General features: G+C 38.9%; 1 protein-coding gene across 4 annotated transcripts in view; it reads left to right on the top strand.

Annotated features, from left to right (window-relative positions):
• Positions 1 to 27,206, top strand: part of FGF13 (fibroblast growth factor 13) — a 497,959-nt gene that overhangs the window by 466,125 nt on the left and 4,628 nt on the right. The gene's annotated exons all lie outside the window — the stretch shown is intronic.

Here is a 27,206-nt window from a genome sequence, read left to right as displayed (position 1 = left end):
ATCTGTTCTTGGATTACTTAATGCTGATTTTTGTCCCTTTCCATTAATCCAGAGTCTAGCTTTGGGGAGTGGGGGAGCTAGTATTACTTAAGCTGAAGCTCTTTAGAAAGCACAGGTCGGAAGCCTTCAGTAAGGCTTTGGACCAGCCAATTGAAAAAGGAAATGTGAAAGCCAAGAGCCTTCTGGAACAAAGGGCCACTTCAACTATCATGCCTGTCAGCCAGCTGGTGACAGCACCCAGCAGCCGCTCAGTAAGCATCAGAGCCTGCAAACTACAGCTGATGAATTCTCTGGACCTGGAGAGAGTGGGAGCTGGCTGGAAGTCATTCCCTCCTTCTTAATGATTATCCATTAGTACGGCGAGGTTTTTTATTGCAGAGTAGATTAGAAACAATTAGCAAATGGAAAACTGAAGAGGCCCTTGCTGCTTTTAGTGTTTTGAAGCAACTTTTGAATGGAATCAAATGCCCTTTTCAGCCCAATGTACTATTTTACCTGAATTATATTTTATTCCTCTGTCATGGATATGTGCTCTATTCCAACTAAATATGGAAATTTTCAGGACATGGATTCACTATGTGTATTGCTGATTGCTGCATCTATTTTTCAATGCTTTTTAGAAAGCATTATTTGGTAAACTAATTTTCTCGTGCTAAACCATATATATATATCCATACACACACACATATATATAAAGCATATTCCAAAGGCATTTTTCAACTCACATTGTAAGAATATGGAACCATATTGACTTCTGTTCGGACAGTTTAATCATTTTTAACTGGGAACACGTTTTATTTTACTGTATTTGTCATTCCTTATTGTACTCTTGTGAAAAAGGGAACTATTTTAGAGGGAAAAATAATAAAAATAAAAGGAACAATGGATTTGATTTTGGTCAATGTTTAGACAGTGAATCATTCAGTGCCAAGCCTATAGATATCAGGGAAACATCATTAGGACTTCATGAATTTCAAATTTACTAATGTGAATTTTTTTTTATATTTTTTGCATAGAGTTGGATGAGGCTTTATGTAAATGCAAATTTCCTCATTTCTTATATTGAGGCTTTGGTGGGGCTTTTTTTTTTTTTTTTTGCATTTTTATTTTACCTTCTCCAAAAAGAAGCAAAACTTGGACAATATGCAAGTTTAGAGTTTTTATTGAGGATTGTGTTTTATTTTCTCCAAAGACTAAGGCGATGAAAGTTAGAACCACCTGGTGAAATTTGCATCCCATTTAAAGAAATAGTGCTTAGTGTGTGCGATTATGTCATGGACATTTGCACAGCTTGATTCTATTTCTCATTATATCCCAATTATTGAATCAAATAAAATGAAGCCATTCCTGTAGAGTGAAACACATGAAAATAGCAAACTACCCATGAAAATGAACAAAGAAATATTGATCTTTATTCCTGTAACTTTGTTTCTCACTTAATTTACCAATTATTTCAGCTTATTTGTTTTTACCACAGGAATCTAAGTCAGGTAGGTTAAATTATTGTCTAATACTATTGTTGATAACAGAAGACTATGTGAGAAACAAGGAAAACCTCAAAACATAATCATGGTGTCTCCTGGGCTCCCTAGTATGGAAAGCATCTAATACAGTTAAGTAATGTAGCAGCAGTAACATCATCAGAGTTGACGGTGAAATACTTTCATTCATCCCCACCGGAGCTCCAAAGCACCAAGTGGAGTCAGCATCAGAGCTTAGAAGACTAGAACCTTTAGTTGTAGATGTCTCTGTAAAGAAAGAAAATCACAGTTAAGATTTCTGTCAGAGGCACAAAGCAAACCATTACTCTGTGTCCACAAATGCCAGTTGTAGAGGAGTACCAGGCATCGGAAAGGGTAAGATTTGAGGGTTATTAATGCTTCTAGTAAACATTCCCAAGCTCTTAATCCAGCGTGCAATAAAAGGAGAAGTATGAGGAAGACAGCCGTGATAGGCATTGGGCCAAGGAGGGAAAATGACATGGACATATTCTAGCCAAGTAACCGTGTGGTTTGGGCCACTTATATCCATTCACTAACCCCAGATCCTCCAGTGAATGAGGAGTAGTGGTAATAGACTTCTGGAAAGACAACACAGTGTATATAATCTGAAGGAGCAGAACTCTCCTCCATTGTGTTTCTGTCGTATCTTTGGACTGTGCAAGGTGATGGCTGGGGCAGAAATTGTTCTTCCTACTTCTATTTTTATTAGGTGAATACAAAAGTGAGCATGTATTCCCTGTGCAACTCCCTGAAATATAATAAATTTCAAATCATTTTTTTCTAAAAGTAGAAAATATCTTATGTAGATAGAGCAACATTCAAATAAAATGTATCCTGTAGAGTACTTTCAGGAAGGGCACTCCAAATCATTGGTTTCCCTTGCTAGACAAGGTGTAAATTGTTTAAACAAAATACACAGGTGAGCCCTGGCTGATGTGGCTCAGTGGACTGAGCACTGGCCTGGGCACCAGGGGGTCGCCAGTTCAATTCCCAGTCAGGGCAGGTTCCTGGATTGCGGACCAGGCCCCTAGTGGCGGGGGGTGTGCAGGAGGCAACCGCACATTGATGTTACTCTTTCTCTTTTTCTCCCTCCCTTCCCCTCTGTCTAAAAATAAATAAATAAATCTTCAAAAGAAAATACACAGGTGGGTTTTAAAAAGATCATGAGGCTGCCGTCAGTTATTTGCAACCCAGATTTTCAGGGCAGGCTATTACGTGTTACTTTTAAGGGAGTGGATTCTAACGGTGGTTTCCCTTTACAGAATAAATTGGAGAACCAAATTAAATTTTAATCCCCCTGATCAATATTGCATTAATGACCTATGTGATATCTATGTTTAGACATGAATACTCCAGGCATGCATTCAATTAGTAAAAGCATGTGGTTATGAAAACAGGAAGAAGGATTAAGTTTCTAATGTCCATTTTATACTTAGTTTTTAAAATATCACTTTCTGAAACATGTTGGCCCATTGACTTAGAAGGTATTAATGTGATGGTGCAGATCTGCCATTCATTTTTTTAAAGCCATTACTCATGTCCTTTACTAAAATGTGAAGCATGGAAGAGATAAGAAGACCAACTTCCAGGATTATATAAAGTTAAGGTTGATAGGAAAAGCAAGCTGGTATTTCACCATCAGCTTGAATTAAGATCCTATATTTTGACTTATATCATTGAGGTATGATGTGAGCCAATTTCTTTCAATTTGAGGTGTTTGCTACAATATGCAGTAGATGAAGGTTTACTCACTTTGAAAAATAACTCCATCTTTGAAGACAATTTTGAGAAAAATTTTAAGCTGTAACGATGTGGCCTTGCAGAAATAATATTCATCATCCCTTAACTTGTAGAGGAATAAGGTCACTATCATTCTTTCCATTATATAAATTATGAAAACCAAGGTTCAAAGCATTTGCCAGACTTAAGTAAAGGGTCTTAGTTAAATTGGTGACAGAGCCAAAGGTCCCTCCCCACTAGAACTCCTAGATCTGAAAGAATGTAATGACTTACATAAGCTACTCCAGACGCTTGAATGCTCAAACATTTTTCAGGCAAACTGAAACGTTCTTTCCTGTAACATTTTATAACAATGATTATTCTTCTATACTGGTAAATGGAACTCAAATTTGTCATAATTATACCTTTTGAATTATCTGCCTTGCCAAAATAAATTAAAAAATGTAAGAAATATACAACTAAAATAATTGGTTTAGCTGGTTGCTTTCATTTTAAGTATCTATACAAAAGGAAACAAGGTTTTAAGGATTAATTTCTTTATGTGCCAAGCAGCCTAGCTGATAGCTATGGTAGTGATGGCAATTTCTGCTAGTAATTCCTTGTAGTATTTGCTCACACCTTTCTTTAAAGGAAACTTGTCTGTTTTGACAGGCTCATATATATATATATATATATATATATATATATATTTTTTTTTTTTTTTTTTGCTCATTTTGAAAATTACTTGAGTGCAGAAAATTTATTTTTCCTCTTCTCTTAGGAAAAACATTCCCCCCTCCTGAATACAGATATTACAGTCCTGGTGAAATCTAACTGCCAGCTTCACTAGTTGGCTTTGTCCCAGTGAGATTTTGAACAGTTACAAATAGGAGCCAATTTCACGGTCTCCATTTTCACAATGGATCCTCTAGAAAAGAAAACAACCAGCTGAGCATAATAAACACCTTACTATCAACTTGGACATGGTCACTTAAAAAAACTGAAACAAATCAATAAGGCAAGATCTTCAGTAGAATTTTCTGCCGCAGTATAGTGATCAAAGAAGAAACAAAGTCATCAAAGACCTATATTAATCAAACAATTCAAGTTGTGGTTTGTGGCATCTGTGCACTAGTCACATTGAGGGTTGGTTGGTTGTTTCAGCAGTCAAAATACTGGGAAATAGACTGAATTTCTATTGTGGGTTACCATAATAAACTTTCATAAAGCCTAATCATCAGATTGGTTTCTTTAAGCATATAGCCACAGCCATAAAGTGAAAAAATGAGATAATTAGTAGGTAATATTGTCCCAGGATCACATGCAATATCTTTGTATAATAGAGTGTCAAAATGTTAAAATGTTTTAAATAGATTATACATACCCATGTGACTTGAGGCAAGAGCTCCTAATATTTGATTTTTAGGGGTAAAGTCAATGGTTACTGGAGATATATCTGTGGTTCTAATAAGATAATTGAAGAACACGGAGTGATTAATGTTATTTTAATAGTAGATGCAGTCACATGGACACCTCATCTGTGAGTTAGTGGCTTTAATGGATTGTGTTTATTTATGATAAATGACACCCTAGGGTATCAAAATTAAAACTAAAAATTCAACTAAATCTTTTTATTAATTTCCAGGAATCTAGATCAGTACCCTGCCCATAGGCAATCAATTAGCATATGCCAATTAATTAGCTTTCGTTTTGCTAAGATTGATTTCCTATAATTCCTACAGAACAAAGCTTTCATTCAAGGAGAACAATATGCAGGAGTCATTTTACCAAGAATTGAGAATTGAGCTTGGCATATGGGGTGATCTATGAAATGCCACTCTTTCTGAAAGGCTTCATTAGGAGTCTTTTTATTTTTTTAAGATTTTATTTATTTTTGGAGAGAGGGAAAGAGAGGGAGAGAAAAATATTGATGTGTGAGAGAAACATATTGATGAGCGAGAGGAACATCGATCAGTTGCCTCTGGCACACCCCCAAGTGAGGACCTGGCCCACAACCCACGCATGCGCCCTGATCAGTAATCGAACTGGTGACCTTTCAGTTCGCAGGCTGGCAGTCAGTCCGCCGAACCACACCAGCCGGGGCAATAGGGGGTCTTTAAATACAAGGAATTATTCCATTCAGCACTATCAGTCAAGGTGAGTAAAGAAGACCTTAACAATGCCTGTAGCTGGCACTTTTATTCCCTTCTGTATATGGCATTTCCATGGTTAAATTGCCTCACAATGTTTTCAAATTAGGATTTCCCAACCACCATTTTTCTGGACATTGTATCTATTTTCCAAGATTCAGAGGAGTGTCTGCCTGTCACTTGTTTTACATTTTAGCAGTATTTGCATAAAGAATTGAAAAGAAGGCTGTGTTTCCCCAACCCTTTGTTAACCACTTTGCCCTCCAACATTAATCTAGTAACCTGCTAGCATCTTCCAGAAGATTTGCTAGTGTTAGACCCATATGCTTCAGGTGACTGGCAATGTGGAATAGCTATTTTCCTTCACTGGCTGTCATAAGAACCCCAAGGTGCTAAGCTCTATTCCTCTGACCAGCGCAGTTGAACTCCTGGCCAACCAAGAGATAATGCCACAGGACGGTTCTTGTTCTCTGTTCCTCTCAGCTCTCAAAAGCCACTACCTTTGGAGAAAGTCATCTTAGAAAACTTCTCAAGGCAACTCTGTGATTTTCCGTGCCAACACCTATCGTATTTACATATGATATTTAATTTTATTCCATGGGATAAGTACTGTCAAACCCTGTGCACGTCACTAACATACTGCAAGTGTTCAATAAATGTCAGCTGTTCCCTATTATCAAATATCCATTATCATGACAGAGCCTCTCTAGTGGTCCTCAGGATAAACTAGCTATTAAACGCTGATCTAGGATGCTCTTATGAAGCAACGGCTTCTTCCCTGACTAGATAGCTATGTGTTCTCAGAAACACCATAGTATGCTGTAATTACCCCTACTTCCATACTCATCTTGCAAAACAGTTCTTGTACATTTATCTCTCTTGTTTCTTTCACCAGAATGTAAACTCTGAAGAAGAAAATAGCTATGTCTTGCCCTATGCTGTATCCTTGGTGCTTAGCATAGTGTCTGAACTGAGCTTTTCATGCATGTAGTAGGTGTTCAGTAGATGTTTGCTGAATGAAGTGGCCTAGTATCACAGGTACTGAATGACTCCCACAGAGAGTGGTCTCCCAGAAAGCTATGTGTTTTCCAGTTATACCCTCAAAACACAGGGTTATCGCAATGAAAATATGTGCTATGAATACATGCAAAGCATTAATATAGGCAGGTATGCTCCAATTATTAACCTCAGGTTGGATGCAATGTAAAAATCTTGTAGGTATTAATTTACAAGTCCTTTGATTGGGTAGTAGATAATTATCCTTTCACCATCATTATGCAATATCATTACTGATTGGATAAAATATAGTTAGTGTAGCAGCCCCTAAAAGGCACTTTCCCTCTCAAGTAACTCACCCATACACTTCAACCATAGTAGCTCATCCTTAGCACATCTTAACCCTCTCTTACTTTTCATTTCTTCCACCTGTTATTGATAGTGTCATCAAATTATACATCTAATCTCAGCTTCTCCTGTTTTCCTTCAACTAGAGTTAATAAGATCCTAAATAAATGTTTCTTGCTCCTTTTTCATTTTTATTCCTTCTACTCCTTTTATAATAGATTGCCCTAGTAGGTACTCATATACACCTTCCCACCCATCCATCATCCATCCATCCATCCATCCATCCATCCATCCATCCATCGTTCTGAGCAATAATCCACTGATTGACTGACATTTGGCAAACATAGCTGCTGTCTTCTGAGCTTATAGTCAAATGAGAGAAGCAGGCTTTGAACTGCTAATTACAATCAAGTGCCTTCTCAAGGTCTCTTTTTTACTATGTCTGACCAGTGCTGGATGAAGATGACCATGAACAGCGTACCATTACAGCAGCATTGTAACAGTATTTTCATATGTGGGTATGAGCAAACAAGAAAGGCCTAGGAACTGGGATGTAGACAAAAAGGAGGTGCATTGTTAGTGTGGTCACTGACATTTTTAGTGAGTCATTATCCAAAGATAAGCTTCTGCAATTCAATGCCTGGCACCAGAAGAAGCTGCTTCGCTCCTCAAAAGCTGAGGAAGAACAGGGGAATGGAGAGCAGCTCTAGAGAACTTCCCCAGGGATTTCTTAGCCAGATGTTTATAAACTATTGTTCTCCTTGACGATAGAGGATTCTAACTTGTGCTCTAAGGACAGCTGATTAAGGATGGGGAAAAAAACCCAGATTTTACCCCAAAAATGAGTTCGTAGAATTCCAGTACCTGCCACCACCACATTTTAAGAACTGAACGCATAAGTCATCCACCCTGAAGCAGATTTGATGCTGACCCACACGCAAATTGATTGTCAGTCCTGCTCTGGTTTATACACGGCAGTGATATGACTGTTAGCAGCCTTCACTGCACCGATCTTTTATTCAGGCAGAAAGTAATTGCACTTTGTATGAATGCAAATGTCCTACAGTACTGCCATTTGTTCTCGAATTTGAAACATCTGCTTTAGAAAATTCTATTCCTTCATATGGGCTAGGTCTCCCCTTACAAATCTGAACCTATTTAATCCTCCCAACAACTCTATGAAGTACTATTGTTTTCCAAAAAGATGTGGAGACTAAGGCCAGGTTACGAGGCATGCCCAAAGTTACCCAGTGACACAGACCTGGGTTCTAGTTACTGTTCTGCCAGTTTGTGACTTGAAAACCTGTTCTCTCAACCGGTATGCAAAGTTGTCTTAATATAGAACGTAAAATGGAAAAAAAAGAAAGGAGTCTACAGTACAACAGTCCTGGGCAGCTAGATATTTGCCACTAGCCTTTAGTTTGGATTGTTTATCCAGTTTTCCTTTTCCCAGTGGGCCAAAATCAACAAGCTAAGATGTGTGATTGAAATGAGTATATCTTAAAAATAACTTTCCATGAAGAGCCACTAGGTCTATGCTTGTTGCCTTACTGTGTTTTATAAGGGCCCAGTATCTAGTCCATCAGTTTATATCTAGTATACACTGCCTTGTAAGGAATACAGCCCAATTTCTTTATAACACCAGGTCCCTGAACCTCTGCTACTGGCTAAACCATCCCAGGCATTTGATTAGATACAGATAATTCTGAGTCCACTTAATAACAAGGCATATTGTAATGGAATCCTGATGTAACCACTTGCCTCATATAGTCATGGTCATGCAGTGAGTGGAATAGAGGTACAGTTTGCATTTATGGCTGTTGACAAAGTTAAATGTGTTTATTTATGTAAGTTGTAATTTACAATTTAAACCATTCTTTTTTTGTTCTCCTTCACTATGCTTCCTTATAAATTACTCCTTTCTCTAAACAACATCTGAAGTGCGGCACTGAAGTGATTTTTTAAAATCCCATTTTACTTAATTAGCAAGTTGTGGCATATATATCTTATTTAACATTCCTCTTTCTAAAAAAAAAATCCTTATCTTTCCTTTGGTAAACTGAAGACAAAATGTGGTTCATGGCAAAGAAATGAGATATGAATCATTCTACACTATGTTTGTTTAGCCTGAGATTCCTGTGTTCTACACAGGACAATTTAAACACAAATTAGCCCTTACCGGTGTGTCTCAGTAAGTTGAACATTGTCTCATAAAGTAGAAGGTCACCAGTTCGATTCCCAGTCAGTGCACGTGCCTGGGTTGTGGGCTGGTCCCTGGTTGGAGATGCACGAGAGTCAACCGATTGATGTTTCTTTCCCTCTCTTCCTTCCTCACTCTCTAAAAATAAATTGAGTAAAATATTAGGAACAAGTTATGTCAGGTTTTAAGCTCCCATAAAAGACACATCAGAGTTAAGCACTAGGCCCCTGGCTACCCTTTTATTGGTATATTAGTGTTTTATTTAATCTATTTAATTAAATCATTAAAAATCATAACATCTTCTTTGGAAAGATGATTCATTCATTCTTTTGTTGAATACAATAAACTGACATTTCTAATATGTTGAGAAGATTGCACTTTCATATATCACTGAGATTAGTCCTTGAAATTCACTAGCCATCAGGGTTTGCTGTTTTCAATGATTAATTACCTGTTGGCACACTTTTCAAAGGTATTCTCTTTAGCTATTTCCTTTCATCTCAACCTACCCTTTTTATGAATTGCCTTTCATAAATATCTCAAAAGTGTATCAGGAAAGGTTTATTTTGTTTCTTTGGGAAGAGATGCTGGCTTATAATTATAATGCAGTTCATAACCACAGTGAAAATGAAAGTGCCAATATTTGTACTTCAATAGGAGCCTAAATATCATTTCATGACAAATCAATGATTTAATATTTATGCATAAACATTAGTAATCTGGAATAATTTGTTCCTCTAGTCTATCAAGCCAGCAGGATTCATCCATCTATTCAGCAAATTTCTGTGGGATAAATAATGGAACTTGAGCACTGTTGCAGATGCTGGAATACAGCAACGAACAAAACACAATGCCTGTCCTCATGGAGCTTATATTCTAGAGGGGGTAGACAGACAGTAGATAAACAAATTAATATATTGTTTGGACAAAAGCCAGCAGGGCATGCGAAGAGGTAGGGGAAATTTTTATATGGGGTGGTCAGGGAAAGCCTCTCTGTTAAGGTGATATTTGGTGGGCAAGAGGGAAGGGTTCAGGTGGATATCTGAAGGAAGAACATTCAGGGCAGAGGTATCAGCAAATCCAAAGGTCCTGAGATGAGAAACTGCTTGGCATGTTCAAGGGGCAAGCTAGGAAGCCAATGTGACATAAAGTGAAAAAGAGCACGTGATAGGTGAGAGTAGAGAAATAGCCAGGATCAGACAACATGATCTTGTTCAAGGCAAGGACTTTGGTTTTGACTCTGAGAGAGGAAGCCATTGGAGGGTGTTGAGTAGAGGAGCAACATGATTTGCCTTATATTGTAAATTAATGTTTTGCTACAAATATGGCTTTTATGGTGCCAGCGGCCAGCTAACACAGGCAATTAGAGAATGCTGTCAAGAAACCCCCAACCTCCCTCATCCCTCATTGACTTGACTTTGTTCCACAGCTGCAGAATGAACCTCAGAGTTTAAGCAAACATCGTCAGCAAATGCTCTGTGGGTCACAGTGGATTGGCAAGAGTGTGTCATTAGCTCAGGCCATCCCATCCGTACTGCAAGAAGAAAAAAAACAAGTGTATTCATTTAACTCAGCCATCAGCAGTGTGGGAAAAACAACTCCCACTGAAGTGAGTCAGTAGCCTCTTCATAAACTAAAGCAAGCACATTATGCCTTAAATGATGGCTCAGTGGCCTCAAGGAAGTAACGCACCTTCCTAAGTGCCTAATTTACTACCAGGCTGTGACTCAGGCTTAGGGAAAATCGAACCTATTATCGCTTTCTCAAAATACAGTAAGCAACTGTAGGTAAACATTAAAACTATTTAGAAGACCAGGAAGGTAACGTTACTAAGAAGACAAATATGTAATGTGTAGCAGTTTTCACACCAACTTTGTATGCTTATCTGTCCCCCAGTAACTAGTGGCTGTTTGCATACCCATCCCTTTGCTTCCTCCTTGGAGTTGCACGTGTAATTTGAAGCATTTTCCCAAAGTTAAATGTTGCAGTTCTGATGACTTCACCTCTTGTTTAACATGTCTCCTTCTATTTTTTTCTAATGCTAGAAAATTAGCAAAGTCACTGGCAACTGGGCAGGCCTATGGAGCCTCTTCCAAAGCTGTAAGGTTTGAGACTCTGTTACTGTATATTCGAAGTATTTGTACTGTCCTTTATTCTGGTCACATAGCCTACATCCCACCCACCCAGCCCCCGCCCCGCTCATTCCTTTTCCCTATGATTTTCAGCCAATATTCAGCTTTTGTAAATATTCTCTCCATAGATCAGAATTGCAGGAAGTATAATTTCAGTGACATTAAAACACCAAAGTGTGTTTAAAGCATACTTCTGGTGATTTACTAGTAATCTCACCACACAGAAAGATGATTTTAAAATGGTGCCTTGCCCTGGCCAGTGTGGCTCAGTTGGTTGGAGTACTGTCCTATAACCAAAAGGTGGTGGGTTCGATTCCTAGTCAAGGCATACACCTGGATTGTGGGTTTGATCCTCGATCCCCGATCCCTGGTCTGGGCTCATACAGGAGGCAACCAACCGATGCTCCTCTCTCCCATCAGTGTTTCTCCCTCCTTTCCGCTCTTCCTCTCTTTCTAAAAGCAGTGAAAAAAAATGTCCTCTGATGAGGATTAAAAAATGGTGACTTATTATCTTATATTGGCATATAGTATACAGTATCATTTATAGTTCACTCTGATTAAATTGACTCAAGTTTAGCTATTCCTAGAATGTACAAATTAATGGTTTTTTAGGTACTATAACGGCAACTTTGGTCATTCTGGTGTGATTCTGAAGGATCTGTTTTTGGATTTCAAAACAAGCTCTTTCAGTTCTAAGCTATACCTTAACCTTGGATAGTCACACTTCTTCAGAGAGGGGTAAATGCTTAGCTGCTGCTGATTATGATAATAGAGCACTTAACTATAAGAAATGATATTACCAAATGCATCCTTTTCAAATGGAATAAGGGCCCAATCAGTTTATCCTACTAGGAAGATATTTGCCCACAGTAGGTCTATACCTTGCTTGGCCACTGTAGACTCTAGAACTCAGATTTGCTCTGTTGCCTCTCACTGAAGGTGAGAACACACTTTGGGGAACTGCATGGGGTTTGGTTGCAGCTCGGGAAGTGCTCTTTGGATAACTGTCTGGGGAAGGTAATGACTATTCCCACAGTGCTAAGCACCATGAGTTTCAGCATCTCATTTAGCAAAAAGAGTGCATATGACAGCTACTCAAGAAATCTTTGTCGACTTAAATGAGAATCCCCATAAAATGGTATAGAAAATAATCAGCCTTCATAAGTCAGCCAGAGATGATACTGTGCATTCTGCAAAACAATAAACATTATATAAAGATGTTGTTCAGAGAAGCTCTGACTCACTAGGCAAATAATGTATCGTGATTCTGTGCACAAACCAATTCCTTTCTACGGCCAGAAGTTTTACCTGCTTTGCCTAGGAACAGTATAGGATAGCTATATCTGAACATGGTATGCTTAATGTGAACCAGCACATGTAATTGAATGTCTCCTCTCCTTAATAATTGGCATTTGAGAGTCAACCAGAGAACAAGTCCATGTCTCCTCTCCAATGGGGGGCCTACAGAGCAAAGAGAAAATAGATCTTTGGCAGAGCAGGGGAGTGAAGAATTGGATGTTGAACCCACACAGCCCTCTCCTTGGAGACATAACTTTGGCAGAAAAGGGAAAGGATGTACATCTGGTCCACCCTACCATCACCTTTGTGTCAACTGACTCAGCATTTAACCAGTTCTGTCCAAAGCTAAGTGAGAGAGTTTAATTCTGAAAACCAATATCTCCCTGAAGGGCCATATTCTTCTCTTTCTTTTTACGAAGGTGTTTGTACCCTCCTGATGCTGAGGGATATAGTAGGCACTGTCAAATGGCAACATCTCAAATTCATTCTATCTGAGAGGTTTAAAAGAGAGAAGCAATCCAACTGCTGATGTGATTTAAGAATAGATGATGCAACTTATAATGACTTGGTGTTCTGATTTATCGTATACCAATCACATGCACTTAAAAGAACCTTTGTGTGGAATCAATATGAGCCATAAGACTTAAATGCAAATATATTGTGAACATTTAAAGCTTTAGCTCTCTTGCTTATCTTTAAAGTAATATATACAGCATATTTGCCACTGTAGATTTTTCATCACCAGCCATCTGCAAAAAATTAGTATGAGATAAATAATTTAGCTTCCTTCTGTTCAAATACAATTTCATTACCCTCTTCCTTGATGCTGTGAAAGTCTTCAGAAATAATCAATTGTAAAGTGCTTTAGCATTCCAGCCGAAGCTGAGCCTGGAGGTTTCTGACATGCTGACGTTTGATTCTTTTTCCTCAGTGTGCTGTGAAAAGAAGAGGTGCTGATTATTAGCAAGTGGCCTCAGAGAATTGCATAGCTGGTGGCGGTCCCTGCACAAACACACTGCCTGTGAAATCAGTGTGCAGAACCATGGCACGAGGCAGCTCGGATGCTTAAAAAGTGCAGGTCATTTTTTTAATAAAAAAATGCAGAGCACAAGAAAGGAATTTAGAGGAGATTAGTTACGAATCCCCTGGGACCCAGTGCTTTTTTTTTTTTCCTCTCTCTCTCTCTCTAATCACAGTAAACAGCTCAGCCTCTGAAGCAGAGGAATTGGCTCGGAGGAAGTATTTTTCCATTCATAAGAAAAATCTCTTCTCCTTTCGGTCTTGTCCTTATTTTCTCCAGTCTGGCTTGAGTTGAGGAATCTTCTGGTAGAGTTGTAGGCGAACACGTGCAAGATTGTGGAGGGCCCTGAACACCAGGCCAGGGAATTTGGATTTTATTCTGTAGGCAGCAGGGAGCCATTAAAAGATTTTGAACAGGAGGAATGTAAAAAATAGGACTTGATTTGGATGCATGTTTAGTATAAAAGTGCAATGATAAGATATATTAAGGGAGTGTTATGGTTCTGTTCATAGCATGAATATAACTGGAGAATTCATCTCTACTAGCTGTCTAGTTCAGCTTTTACAGCATGCAAATTTGCAGGGCCAGCTGCAGGAGCTTGATGGTAAAAGAACAAAGTAAGACTTGATCATGTGAATGTAATTGTAAAGAGAGGGATTTTAGTGATCAAGATCACTGGTAACAGAATAATAATCATTTTAAAGGGTGACTGTAGAGTCATTTGCTATTTTGTTTGAGTTCTTTGAAACCACTTCTATGCTATATAATTACCTTAAGTTTTAAGGCTTCCCTGTGGGGATAATTTATGCATTTTACATTCTCATGCAAATGATTTAACTGTCTACACTGTTGAAAATGAAAGCTGAAAATTATTCCAACTAGGTGTGGCTGTGCAAAGCTTATGAAGTATTAACCATTTTTATATATTCTTATAGTTTGTATTATATTCTTGCATTGTTTTCAGCTATGGTAATATACAGGTAACAAATATTTGAAATCTGAAATTGTGTATTTTGATAAAGAATTGTCATTTGCCTGTTTGAAAATTTAATGTCATCAAAACCCTTTCTTTAAAAATTAATATAAAAATAGTGCAGTATTTCAAGAATCCCTGAACAAATTTAATTTAAACTGAGCTACTGAAAGCTCATTTATGAATTGTAGCTGGTGCTTTGGATGGTCCTGTAAAGCACTGCATTTTTAGAAGTCAAGCTTCACTGCAGTGGTTTCTACATAACCATAATATAAGCTGATGGGAATATAAATGTCACCACAGGTGACAGCAGCTTGTCATAAATAGGGAATTGCCTTGTTTACCACAACATAGCTATACTTCTAAGCATTACATTTCTCTTATGAAACTAGGATTGACTTAGTGCTAGTGACATTCGTATTTCAAAGAGTCTTGTTTTAATGAACTTTCTCAGGACATTTTCGCACTAATCTGAGTTTCTTGAGGCTCGGATTTCCTCCCCACGCCCCAGAGATGGCGGTGCATTACATGTAGGAAAATCTCCAGGAAGGAATAAATGGGTTTACTCCTCTATTCGGCTCATCTGTAAATGTATACATACTAAGTTTGTTTTTTTTAAAAATATTTTATTTATTTCTTTTTAGAGAGAGGGGAAAGGAGGGAGAAAAACATCAGTGTGTGGTTGCCTCTCACGCACCCCCTGCTAGCGACCTGGCCTGCAACCCGGACATGTGCCGTGACTGGGAATCAAACTGGGAGCCCTTTGGTTCTTAGGCCAGCACTCAATCCACCGAGCCACACCAGCCAGGGCTATAGATACTAAGTTTAAAGAACACCATCTGCCCTGGATGGCCTCTCAGATTTTACCCTGAGCTCAGAGCACAGCTAGGAGTTTGGAGAGGAAAGAAAGACAATTTCTCCAGCAGAGGACACAGCTTCTTTTCTACCTTCCCCATTATGTCTTTGGAGTGGGAGTGGGGGTGATGGGTGTGGCAGGCCTTTCCCCAAGGCCACAGGATTATGGAATTGGAAAAAACAAATCACATTTACTTTCTCTGTTTTTACTTCTTATGGTCTTTCTCTGTCTCTTTGTCCCCTGAATCCTGCCTCTCTGTCTCTGCCCCCTCCCCTTCCTTTTCTCTTACAAACACAGGCTGGCACATACACAGATGAGTCTGACTAGATTGATTTCTATTTCTTCTTACCCATTATCTGCATCTTCACCTAGAGAGGCAGAAGACTCGCTTTAGTAAACGTGCCTCAGGGTCATCTCCTAAGAACTTTCAGGGTAAAGAAGGTCACTGGAAAGCAAAAAAAAAAAAAAAAAAAATTAAAAATGCGCTGAATTAAATCGTGAACATTTTGCAATAAGAGAATGAACTTTTCATGGCACGATCGTGGAGAATGTTAAGTGCACACATTTACATAATTGAAATGGAAAGCTGCGTGGTGGAGAAAGCAGTGGGCTGGGAGGCAGGCTGGTGGGCTTGGCTGTTGCTCTGTGTTAAACCTCTTCCTTCCGCAACCCAGAACCAGTGAGGGCTGCTGGGCCCTAGTGTTTTGCAGCCTTAGAACATCTTAGAGATCAGGTTGCCTTACGATAAGGGCCTCTCACATGTCATACCAGCTACCTTACACAGATTCCAGCTTCCTCGAGGAGGAGCTGCTTCCCTGCCTGGATTCATTCTCTAGAAGAAAGTGTGAAAGCCGGATTTCAGTGTAATTAGCATCTCTGGTTCTATTTCTTCAACTGTTAAAAAAAAAAAAAGCGCTTTAGAGAAGAAAAAAAGGTCTACCAAAATCCACTATAATCATTTCTTTTGTGATCATTATCATTATTACACTGTCCTTTATCTGTCACTTGAATGTCATAACTACTTAAGCAGTTGTAGCAAACTTTAAAAGTAGGCACTACTTAAACATGAGGTACTATTAGACTTCCATTATTGTTGTTATTAGTAACCTACATTATGAAAGGAGAACTAGCAAAACAGTGATTTAGAACAAAAGAAGTGAGACAATAATGTACTTTTTTGTGGCATAGTAATTAAAATGAGACATGGAAATGTCATTTGGCTCCTTACTACTGGATTATTTCACAGATCTCTTTATGTCGTGTGGGGTCTCCAATGCATGTTATAGTGATTCAGATTTGGAATCTCAGGCTATTTTAAGCCCCAAATTAAAAGCTCATGTGTGGTTGCCCTTGAAAAGGAGTCACTACTGGAAACAGCTGTCACACATACAGTTGACATGTAACAGGAACCCGTCTCAGAAATGGAAAGGTGCTTCTGCACTCCATTTGCTTTCTTTGACCACCACTAATTTTCATACCAGTTTCAAGTTGAGAGTGGGGAGAGAGGATGCTGCATTTTCTTAGATATCACACGAACGGAACATTAAAGCAAGGGAAGAGATGCCGCCATCAGTGAGCACTTACACGTAAGCTAGCTGCTTTCCATGGCCTCTGCTGTCCTCCCCGTGAGGTGTACGAGGTGCTTTTCTGTTACAGATGCAAGATCAAAGCACAGGTGAATTGCCCAAAGTCAGAAGTCTGGAAAGTGGAAGAGGCAGGTTTGCAAAGAGCTCTTCCGTGTTCAAAGAGGCAGGACGCAGGAATAGGAGGAAGGGCTGAACCTTCAGTAAGTGTTGGAACTGTACGTTTAGAAGAGAATTGACATTGCAGCTATTGCCAATACAGTGACTGTTTGGGTGAAAAGGTACATTTGCAATTGAGTTTATAAAGAAATGACTTGTTAAGGATTTCTTTCCTGTGCTTTCTTCACTTGTGAGGTGGGAGGCCTCCTCCCTCTCAGGCCAGAAAGATATAAATACACTCAAGTAATTATAGAGAGCTGCTGTCAAGATTAAGTCGCATCATTACATATGCAAAGGTGTCTCCCACAGTACCTTGGCACACAGTAGGCTCTCATTCATTAAGCAGTAGTTTAGAATAAATGCTTCCATCTGAGTCTAAATTTAATGAATTGACTCCCCCATTCAGACTCATGGTATATGACTGTCACTAGCGTCCTCTCATTAGCTCCTTTCAATGGACTCTCTTTATAGAGAGATAACCCCCTTTATGGCTTCCTATCCTCAGAAGTAATTTGCAGGTGTAATGTGATGTGGCAGTCCAACAGCCATCTGCGACACCTTTTTCATCCTTCATTTATAGATGAGGCCTTTGTACCTTGTCCTATGAGACTCAGGGTTTTATGCTTTGCAGTGGAAATCACACATTAGAGGCTTCCATTTGAGCAGTCACTGTTGTCTAGCATTGCTTTCCTACCTGTTCAGAAAAAAGGATATGAAGTCTCTTTTGAAAGTCTTTAAAGAAGGGCTCCTGGTTATTCTACTCCCTTCTACAGAGAGAGATCTTATCAAATTGAAGACAACCACTATCCAATACAAATGAAAATTTCAATCCTCAATATTTCCTGAAGTACTAGAACATGCTATGCACCAAAATTGCTATGATTTTATTTTTATTTTTTCTGTCTAAAATATTTTATTTATTTATTTATTTTTAGTATAACATTTTTATATTTAGAATTAGCCACCTGGACTCAGTTTAGATGATCCTAATTTTGTTGGCAACATCCGAAGCATCATAGTCTGGAGCCAGTCGAACATACGCCTTCTTCTCCCCATCAGGCCTGATCAGGGTGTTGACCTTGGCCACATTGACATCATACAGCTTCTTCACAGCCTGTTTGACCTGGTGCTTGTTGGCCTTGACATCCGCAGTGAACACAAGTGGATTATTGTCTTCTCTCTTCTTCATGGCTGACTCCGTAGTCACCGGGAACTTGATGGCATAGTCAAGCTTGTTTCTCCTGGGAGCGCTCTTCCGAGGATATTGAGGCTGCCTTCGGAGTCGCAGTGTCTTAGGCCTCCGAAAGGAGGGAGACATGCAGATCTTCTTTTTTTGTGGCCGTGGACGCCTTTTAGCACTGCTTTCTTTGCTTTCTAAGCTTTTGCCTTGGCTTCAGCTTTAGAAGGGGCAGGGCCTTCCCTCTTAGCTTTTGGCGCCATCTTCGTGAAAAGGGTTCCCTCTATTTTTTTATTTTTAAAGAGAGGGGGAAAGAGGGAGCAAGAGGGGGAGAGAAAACAGCAATGTGCCAGAGAAACATCATTTGGTTGCCTCTCACACACTGTCCCCCCAACCGGGACCCAGTCTGCAGGCCAGCGCTCCATCCACTGAGCCACATCAGCCAGGGCTGATTTTACTTTATTTTATTTTTAGAGATTTTATTTTTGTTTAGTTTTAGACAGAACACAAGGGAGGGAGGGAGAAAGAGGAAGAGAAACACCAGTGTGTGGTTGCACCTCGTGCACCCCCTACTGGGGACCTGGCCCGCAACCCAGGCATGTGCCCTGACTGGGAATCAAATCAGGGACCCTTTGGTTCACAGGCTGGCACTCAATCCACTGAGCCACACCAGCCAGGGATGATTTTATTTTTAATAGTTCAACTAAATTGCCAGGATTTTTTCCCATTGATCTACAAGGAAAAAATCTTTCTCCCTTAAGTTAGAGTTTGTTGGATCTCTGAGAAAAGTTTTCAGAGTTCTCGGGCTTTGAATTTTCACATAGGAGCTTGAATGATTATTTTAAAAGATACAACCTACTTTGATTATTCTCTTGCTGACTAAAAGTACTTCCAAAATCATTCCTTTGCAGGTGGATTGATTCTGTTCTGAAGTTATCACACAGAAGAGTACTGCCACTAGTTAGAAAGTATGATAGTAACATAATATTTATACAATGGGCACAAATTAATTCCAGTAACCAGCCAAAAGACAGGAAAGTTTATTTTTAGAAATCATTTATGATATTTGATTACTCTTTCAAAAACAGGGGGGAGGTGGGTATAAAAGGAATAAATGGGAAAAATACAATAAAGATTATATTAAAAAAAAACACAATAGGTCAGCCTTGCTATAAGAAAACCCAACATCCAGATTTAATACTCACAATAGACCAAAAAAGTTTTAGGGAGTTACTCACTTTAGAGAAGTATTCTTCACTTAAAAAAACAAAACAAAACAAAACAAACTTTCCCACAATGAGATTGTTTAACAGCGAGGTTCCCTAGTAAGATTTTTTTTAAATAACACAATGGTCATACACTCCCTCCACAAACATCTTACATAAGACAAAGTACATCTTCTGCCACCTAATTGGAGTGCCTAAACAATCTTTATTCTTCCACAAGATTTGGGTCATATGAATGTCATCTTGGGCCAAATACACAACGTTGGAGACATGTGGCCTGTCACTCTCCTTTGTTACAAATCTCCACAAGTTACTCTCATTTAAAATGTGTTTGCCTGACCAGGTTTGGAGCTGAGTGAGGCCTTTGGATCATATAATTTTTATATCACAACACAAATAATCCCTCTTAGGCTGTGTAAGGGATGCATTATTTTTGTTTTGTCTCCTGCTTTTTTTCTAGCTTATTTCAGTGTGTTTTATAAAACAAATCACTGTATAAAATTTGCCAGCCTGAGAATAATCCATTGCATGAGACTGCTTTACGGAAATATGTGAAAATCCAGAACAAGCCAATACAAAGGACTAAAAATCAACTCCAGGGCTAAAATATGGTCATGTCTGCATCCTGATTCTGTTTTAAACAGGCCATTGGTTGATAGACTCCTTAATATTTTTTTTCATCTTTGTTTGTGAAGAATTGAGGAGAAAAAGCAATACTGTGCTGACATATTTTGTGGGGCCAGCATAAGGTAAATTAACATGTCCATGAAATACCTTGGAATATAAAATTGCTACCAAGGAATTTCATGGTGACCATATAAGGAAAAATAATCCCATGTGCACATTCTTAATTATAATTTGCAAGTTTCTTTACAAATGGTTGCTAATTAACATGTGTACATTTAAGTCACTTTGTTGTGTGGTATTTCATGAAGCCCATTTTAAAGCACTCTGTTTCTTTGGTGCTGTGGCTTGGAGCACTTGAGCCTCGCAGCCTACTGCAGGCAGAAATGAAAAATGAAAGGAGGCAAAACAGTTTTCTGGGAACCAAGCTTGGAGGAGAACACTGAATGCAGAACGTATTTCATGTGCAGTCCTAATTTTTTTTTTGGCAGAATTTCTATGCTTCCATGTTAATAAAACACATGCAGTCAGACCCTTTCTTTGTAAATTGATTCCATAGTGAAAAAGAACATTGGAAACAAGAGGGTGTATTTATGTGTTTATTTATTTATTTAGCTCTCGTTTTTTAGGCATGCATTATCAGAAGGAATTCCACATTTCATGGCTCTGGAGCTTTACAATTTTCAGAGCTTCTTTCACATACATCATCTCACTGGATCCTCATACAACAAATGCAGTAAGGTCAGCAGGCTGGTAGGTTTTCCCCCCATTTCACAAGAATCAAGGTAATTAATTTAACTGAAATGTTTAGCTGTTTGCAGACCCAAACATCAACAATATAAGCTTAATGCTTTATACTTGGTTAACAGGAAATCTCTTTATTCTCACAGCTGAAGCTCTGTTTTGTCTTTGTTATTCCCTCCCTCTGCAGTTTTTTAAATTGAATTTTTCTGTAGGCAGCTTTCCTGCTTTTATCACCTACTCTTTCTACCCTCAAAGACAAGTTCTAACTTGTCACTCTTTACTGTAAAACAGCCCTCTGTTCATACAGTGCCACACTTAACCCCTATTGTATTTGTACAAGGGAGCTTTCAAGCTCTCTTTATATGATATTTCATTCTTCCATTTATTTATTCCATCACATGTGTTTTGACCATTGGCTATAAGCCAGGCCTTACACTAAGAGCTGTCCTCAAGTATCCCACAGTCCAGAGGATATCTGAGTAAAGAAACCATCCTCTGTTTATCATGAATTAATAATTTTGCTTAGATACAGCGCACTGGGTGAGGGTTGGTTCCCTCTCCCCTAACCTCTCCCTTCCCATGCTTTGATCTTATAATAATGAAGTTCATGCACATCAAATATACCCTGGAAGGGAACATCAAAGTCCTGAATATAATAATTAATCTTGGGTTTTGAAATCACTGATAGAGGGGAACCTATATAGAGAATATAGATAGTTACAGTGTCACCCCTGTGGGTATGGTTTATATTTTAAGGTTAGAATTGAAAATCTAATTTTAATCTGCATATTATTTTCATTGGGCTGGGGAATAATTGAGGCACACAACTCAGCCCAGCTTAAATAACGTGCTAACTTGAAATCTCTAAAATTAATTGTCATCAGAACACAGCTAAGAATTGAGAGTGACCCCTGCTATTGGCAGTAATTGTTAAATTAATTGGATCGCCAGGCTACTGAAAATGTGACTGGAAGACAGGAAAGGGAAGGAGGGGAGCGGCTTAAAGGGAGGGAAAGACTAATTATAATATGTTTATAGAACCTGCTGAAAAGAGGAAATTACTAGGTTCATTTTTTAAAGTTTCTTTAAATGCCCACTCATAAACTGTTTTTGTTTTTCGTTCTGTGATGCCTGCTTTACAAAATGTTACGTCTGAATAAAACAAAAATGTATGAGAAGTATTAATCTATACCAGGGTGTATGCACTTGGCATGGCATAAACATATATGAAAGACTATACTTACTGTGCATACTGTTATCTCAGGCTTTGTTCAACATCTCGGGTTGCAGTGGTGCCATTTTATGTAGGGATATCCTCAGTAGGCTCTGTTGCTCTCTCGAGATCCAAGGAAATCAGTGCAGCCCACGTAAGAAAAACATTCCTTTTGATGGACATGTGTTAAGAGGAAACATTTACAATATTCATGGCAATCCTCAGTGTGCCATCCCACTAAGATAACGGACTCAAGTGAAACATTGCCAGCATATCAGTGGGAGTACAGCTGAAAATACAAAGTGGGCGGCAGTAGGGAAAACCTGCTATTAAGGTCTATGTTTTCCAAATTACTTCTCTTAATCAGGAAGAAATCTAGTCATGGTGTGTGTCTTTGGTATTGCAGGTGTGTTTAGAGCACTGATATGGCCTAAATGATATACGGATATTTTTTAGCCCTCACCTTTCGGCTTATGTTGACTGAGAATGTACTTACACATTCCCTGCTGAGTGACATGGCCCTTAAATATCTACCTTCAGGGAGGCCACCATCACAGCCCATTGTTCTTCTGGCCTGGCTCCAGTTTTTGATGCCAGAGAGCCATTGTACCCTCCCCATCCTTTGCCCTCAGTGCCAGAGGCAACCCAGGGCACTATTGCTTCTTCTGACCCTAACAGAGAATAGTAATGTACATAGGTCCAAAGCTTTTTCTTCTGGGACAAAGATGTTTTGTGGCACAGCAATGGATCTGGCAGTTATTTGCAAATAACATTACTGGTTGTATTAACATCTTCACTTACCTCCCAAAGTCCGTGTGGAGGTCTAAGGTGTGCTGAAAAGGGCAGCTGACCACTACCATTTGTGGCTGTAAGTATTCTCCAATATGTCCTATTGACCTGATATCAAAGGTTTCAAATGTTTTCCTGTCACTGGTGATATTTCAACCTCCAAATAACTACTTCCCCTTAATAGTAAGTAAATTGGTGGGGAAAAAAAAAAGAAAGAAAAAGAAAGTGTTAGATTTTGCTTCTGGATTATGATCATTCTGGAAATGTAGAATCCTGATTTCCTATCTAAAATATGATCATGGTAACTATCTGGCATGGATTTCTTAGAATTAAAGGTTCAATGTTCATGACCTGCAGAGTATTATGTTAAGTGAAATAAGCCAGTCTGAGAGAGATGAGCACCATGTACTTTCACTTAGTTTACGAGGAGAGGCTCAAAAAAAAAAAAAAAACAACCACCCAGAATTACCTTCTGGAGGGCGGGTCCCCTTGTAGTACAGGCTTCCCCCACTAGGTGAATGTTCCAGGAACCCATCTGTATTGGTATCAGCTGGCGTTGTTGTGAGAGGCTGCATTTGGCTTCAGTGAATTTTTATGGAAAACTCTTTCAACACATTTGCCCATTTCATGATGGGTGATTTATGAGCGCATATCCCCATACCGTGCTGAGTGTTCAGCAGTTTTTGACCAAAAATGGCATGACTCCATGCCCCACCCTCCCTATTCACCTGATCTTGCTCTGCACAACTCTTTTTTTTTTGTTTCCCTGAATGAAAATAATCTTCAAAGGGAAACATTTTGCTGATGTAGAAGAAATGAGACAAAAAATGGCAGAAGCACTAAAAGGCATCAAAATCAACGAGTTCAGAAACTGTTTTGAGCAGTGGAAACAATGTCTTAATAGATACATTGTATCAAATGGAGAGTACTTTGAAGGTGACTGAAGTTTAAACATGTAAGAATAAGTGCACGGTTTTTTTTTATAAATAAATTCTGTTTTGGTTGGGTCCCCCTTGTATAACAAAATAGAAACAGACTCATAGATACAGAGGATAGACTGACAGCTGTCAGAGGGGAGGGATATTGGCAGGGGTATGTGAAAAAGGTGAAGGCATTAAGAAAAAACAGATACAGACAACAGTTTGGTGATTGCCAGGGGGAAAAGGTTGTGTGTGGGGGTGGGGTTGAAGGAGGGTCAAGGGGACCTAAATGGTGACCAAAGGAAACTTGGGGTGGTGAACATACAGTACAATATACAGATGATGCACTATAGCATTGTACACTTGAAACCTGTATAATTTTATTAACCATCATCACCCCCAATACATTCCATAAAAAAGTAGAAAGTATTTCATAAATAACCCAGAAAAAAATGAAACTTTAAACACATAACACACAAAAGGTTCAATATTTACTAAGAAAGAACTAACTTTGAACTTTAAGGGGAATAGAGATTGACTATTTCATGAACTAATAGGATGCTATTTCTCTGGAAAGAATATAGATATGGAAGACATAAACAATTTTTAGAAGAAATCCATGCATAAAAAGTTATAAGATATAAAGCACCTTTCTTTTGTACTCATGACAAGTAATTTCTTAGTGACTGTTCAGGAAATGCTTGGCATCTTTTTAATTCATTCATTATGATAGCAGGTATTTATTCAATGCATAGTAAATACTGAGCACAGTGATTGCCACCTCTAATGAGTGCCTTCGGTGTGTTAAGGCCACTATGGTACCTTCTTCAACAGCACTAATAATCATCTCCAGACTGATCAAAGGAGGTCAGTTCCTTGCCATATGTCTAGCTGGTATCCTCTGAATAAGGCTTCCCTAATTAGGGTCAAATCCAATTTCTGTTATTAATATGAATCACTGCTGAGACATTGACAAATGCCATTGCACCCCCTTTTCTTTGGGGACCCTTCCTGTATTGGGTGGGATGTTCCTTTTTTCACACATCATAAAAATCAAGGCTCTTCTGCCTACTCATTCAACACTGGATAAAATGACAGTGTGACACAGAGAACAGAGCACTCCTTTGGTTGTTTCAACAATCTTTTTTTGGTCTCATTTTTCGCCCTCTCTATGAGTTCTTTAGTCCAGATTTAGTGGTGATGACTTAAGAGATTGCCAGGATGTGACAAAGCATTCAGTTCATTGAGTCCTTCCTTGCCATTTTTTTCAATAGTTGTAACAATCGCCACATTTTTCCTCCTAATGTTGTAGGTGCTAGTATCTGAGTAGTATCTGTAATTTGTAACAGATACTAAGTCATGCAAGCACAGTCTCTTTCTACATGCAGCTTATTTCATTATATGGCATTAGGGAAATTCCTTGCAGACTTTTTACTAGTTGATACTTCTGAATCCTGGAATTTGCAATACTTAAATCTGAATCTCTGAAATTCAAATTTTGGGGACAATAATCAGGTGGTCTGCTGTGTGCGAGGCAATATGACCAGTCATTTATGAAAATAGAAGATGGATTCAAAAATAAGTCTCCTGCCATTTGGAGCCAATCAGGCATGTGCCCGAGTTACAGGGCCAAGCTGGAGACTAGCTAGAGTTTGTGGGAACACAAATACAAGTACCCTGACTGGAAAATATCAGATATGATTCCAGAAGCAGTCATATTTGAGAAAAGCCTTGAGGGATGAGGGTAAAGCCAGTAGGTAGAGAGAGAGAAGAATGACATTCTGAACAAAGGAAATTAATGGAATCTGGAAAGACACAAAGACACGCCATTCTGTGGTAGAGGATGAAACTGAAGGCATTGTTGCGACTGAACTGTGGAAATTTTAAATGCAACCTCAAGTAGAGATTTTTACTAGAGGCATGGTGAAACCATCAAAAGTTCCTGAGGAAGGGCACTTTGTGTTAGGAGCGAAATCTTTTAGCAGAAGAGGAGAGGCCAGTTAGGAAACCACTAGAGCAAGCCAGTGAAGAGGTAATAAGGGCACAGACTAGAGCAGTGGCAATGGGAATGGAAGGTCAAAATCATGGACTGGAAAGTATGTGGAAGAACATCAAGGTCCCCTGAAGTTTGAAGTGTGATCATTTGCCAGAATGGTGGACTCTTAATTGCTGAAATGGGGGACCCAGAAGTGGAGGTTAGAGGAACTGTGGCTCTGTGCTTCAAATATTGTTCTCCTTTTTCTTTTTGAATCCCTACCCGTCCTTCAAGGCTCAGCTACAATGGCATCCTCTCTGTGAAGACCACCACTCCCTGGTCCCCCAATCACAATTAAGTCAGACTTCCTCTGTTCTCACACAACACCTCCTTTATGCCTCCCTTTCTGTATTTAACAGCAGCAAAACCTGTGTCTGGGTTATTTGTGTATGTCTTACTCCTGAAAATGTATGGTAATCTCCCTGAGGCCATATCCTATTTACTTATGAATTTTTAATATCACCCAGGCATATAATGGATTGGCAGAAAATGCACATGAATGAATGAATGAATGAATGAATGCATGTATGCGTGCATGCTGCGATCACACAAGACATTAAGTGCAGCCTCTTTGGGGACCCGCTTTAGAGCACACAATGATTCCCATCTCATCATTTTGTAGAATGCAACATACTGTATTCAGTATACAGTATGTTGATATGGCTATAACAGAATCACTTGCCTAAGTCATATGTGTTACTTATCAAATTTATTTTCAAGTGGTTTCTGGCTCTTTACAAAATTAACATCGCTCTCCAACAAAGGGATTTTCCCCCCTAATTGTAATTTAATTCCCAGTGAATTTCAGCAACATTCTGTGCAGTTGTCCTCATCACTAGAAGGAATGCGGAAACATTGAGTCAAATTTCTTTGTAGGCATTCCTTGGCTTTCCCCATGTTAAGAATCCTAGAAAGAGGAGTTTTCACAGCCCATCATTAGAATGCTTTGGTGCCTATCACATGATAATTTTCTTGGAAGTATGTTTCGTCTTGGGTAGGTTGAATTTTGATGAATCTACTGAGGATCTATCAAGTATGCCCCAGGCAGAAATAAACCCAAAAGCTGATTCCAGGCCATATAGGAATCAGTGAGATTACTGAGTGAAACAGATTTTGTGGGTTCTGAGAAAAAAAAATGTTCAATTGTTTAACTTTCAGACAAAGGCAGCCTCAATTAGAGCCATCTGCGCCTCTTTTTGTAAGTGACTCAGCACTTCAGCCCCTGGTACTGAGGTGTAGTATGTGTTGCTTAGAATGATTATCTCATATGAAAGCGAAGGAAGTTAGGACCATGGAGGCATTGCTAGGAAAAGACTGCTGTCCAGAAAACTTGGAGTATTTTTACAAGATGGTTTATTTTAGGGTTTTATCAAAAGGTATCCCTGATAACATCTCAGCAATTGAGCAAAAATCTAAAACCTTCCTTGGTGCCACTGTCACATGTAGCTCAGTCAGCACTTTCTTCATTATCTTCCACCCCAAGTGGACCCTTTGGTACTCTATGGATCATTTAGGATTAATTTTTTTTCTGAGCACCCTG

This window comes from Pteronotus mesoamericanus, unplaced genomic scaffold, assembly GCF_021234165.1.
Source record: "Pteronotus mesoamericanus isolate MK-2021 breed Mesoamerican mustached bat unplaced genomic scaffold, CSHL_Meso_final contig_55, whole genome shotgun sequence".
Classification (NCBI taxonomy): domain Eukaryota; kingdom Metazoa; phylum Chordata; class Mammalia; order Chiroptera; family Mormoopidae; genus Pteronotus; species Pteronotus mesoamericanus.
The sequence above is the reverse complement of the archived record's forward strand: the minus strand, read 5'-3'. Positions and strand labels throughout refer to the sequence as shown.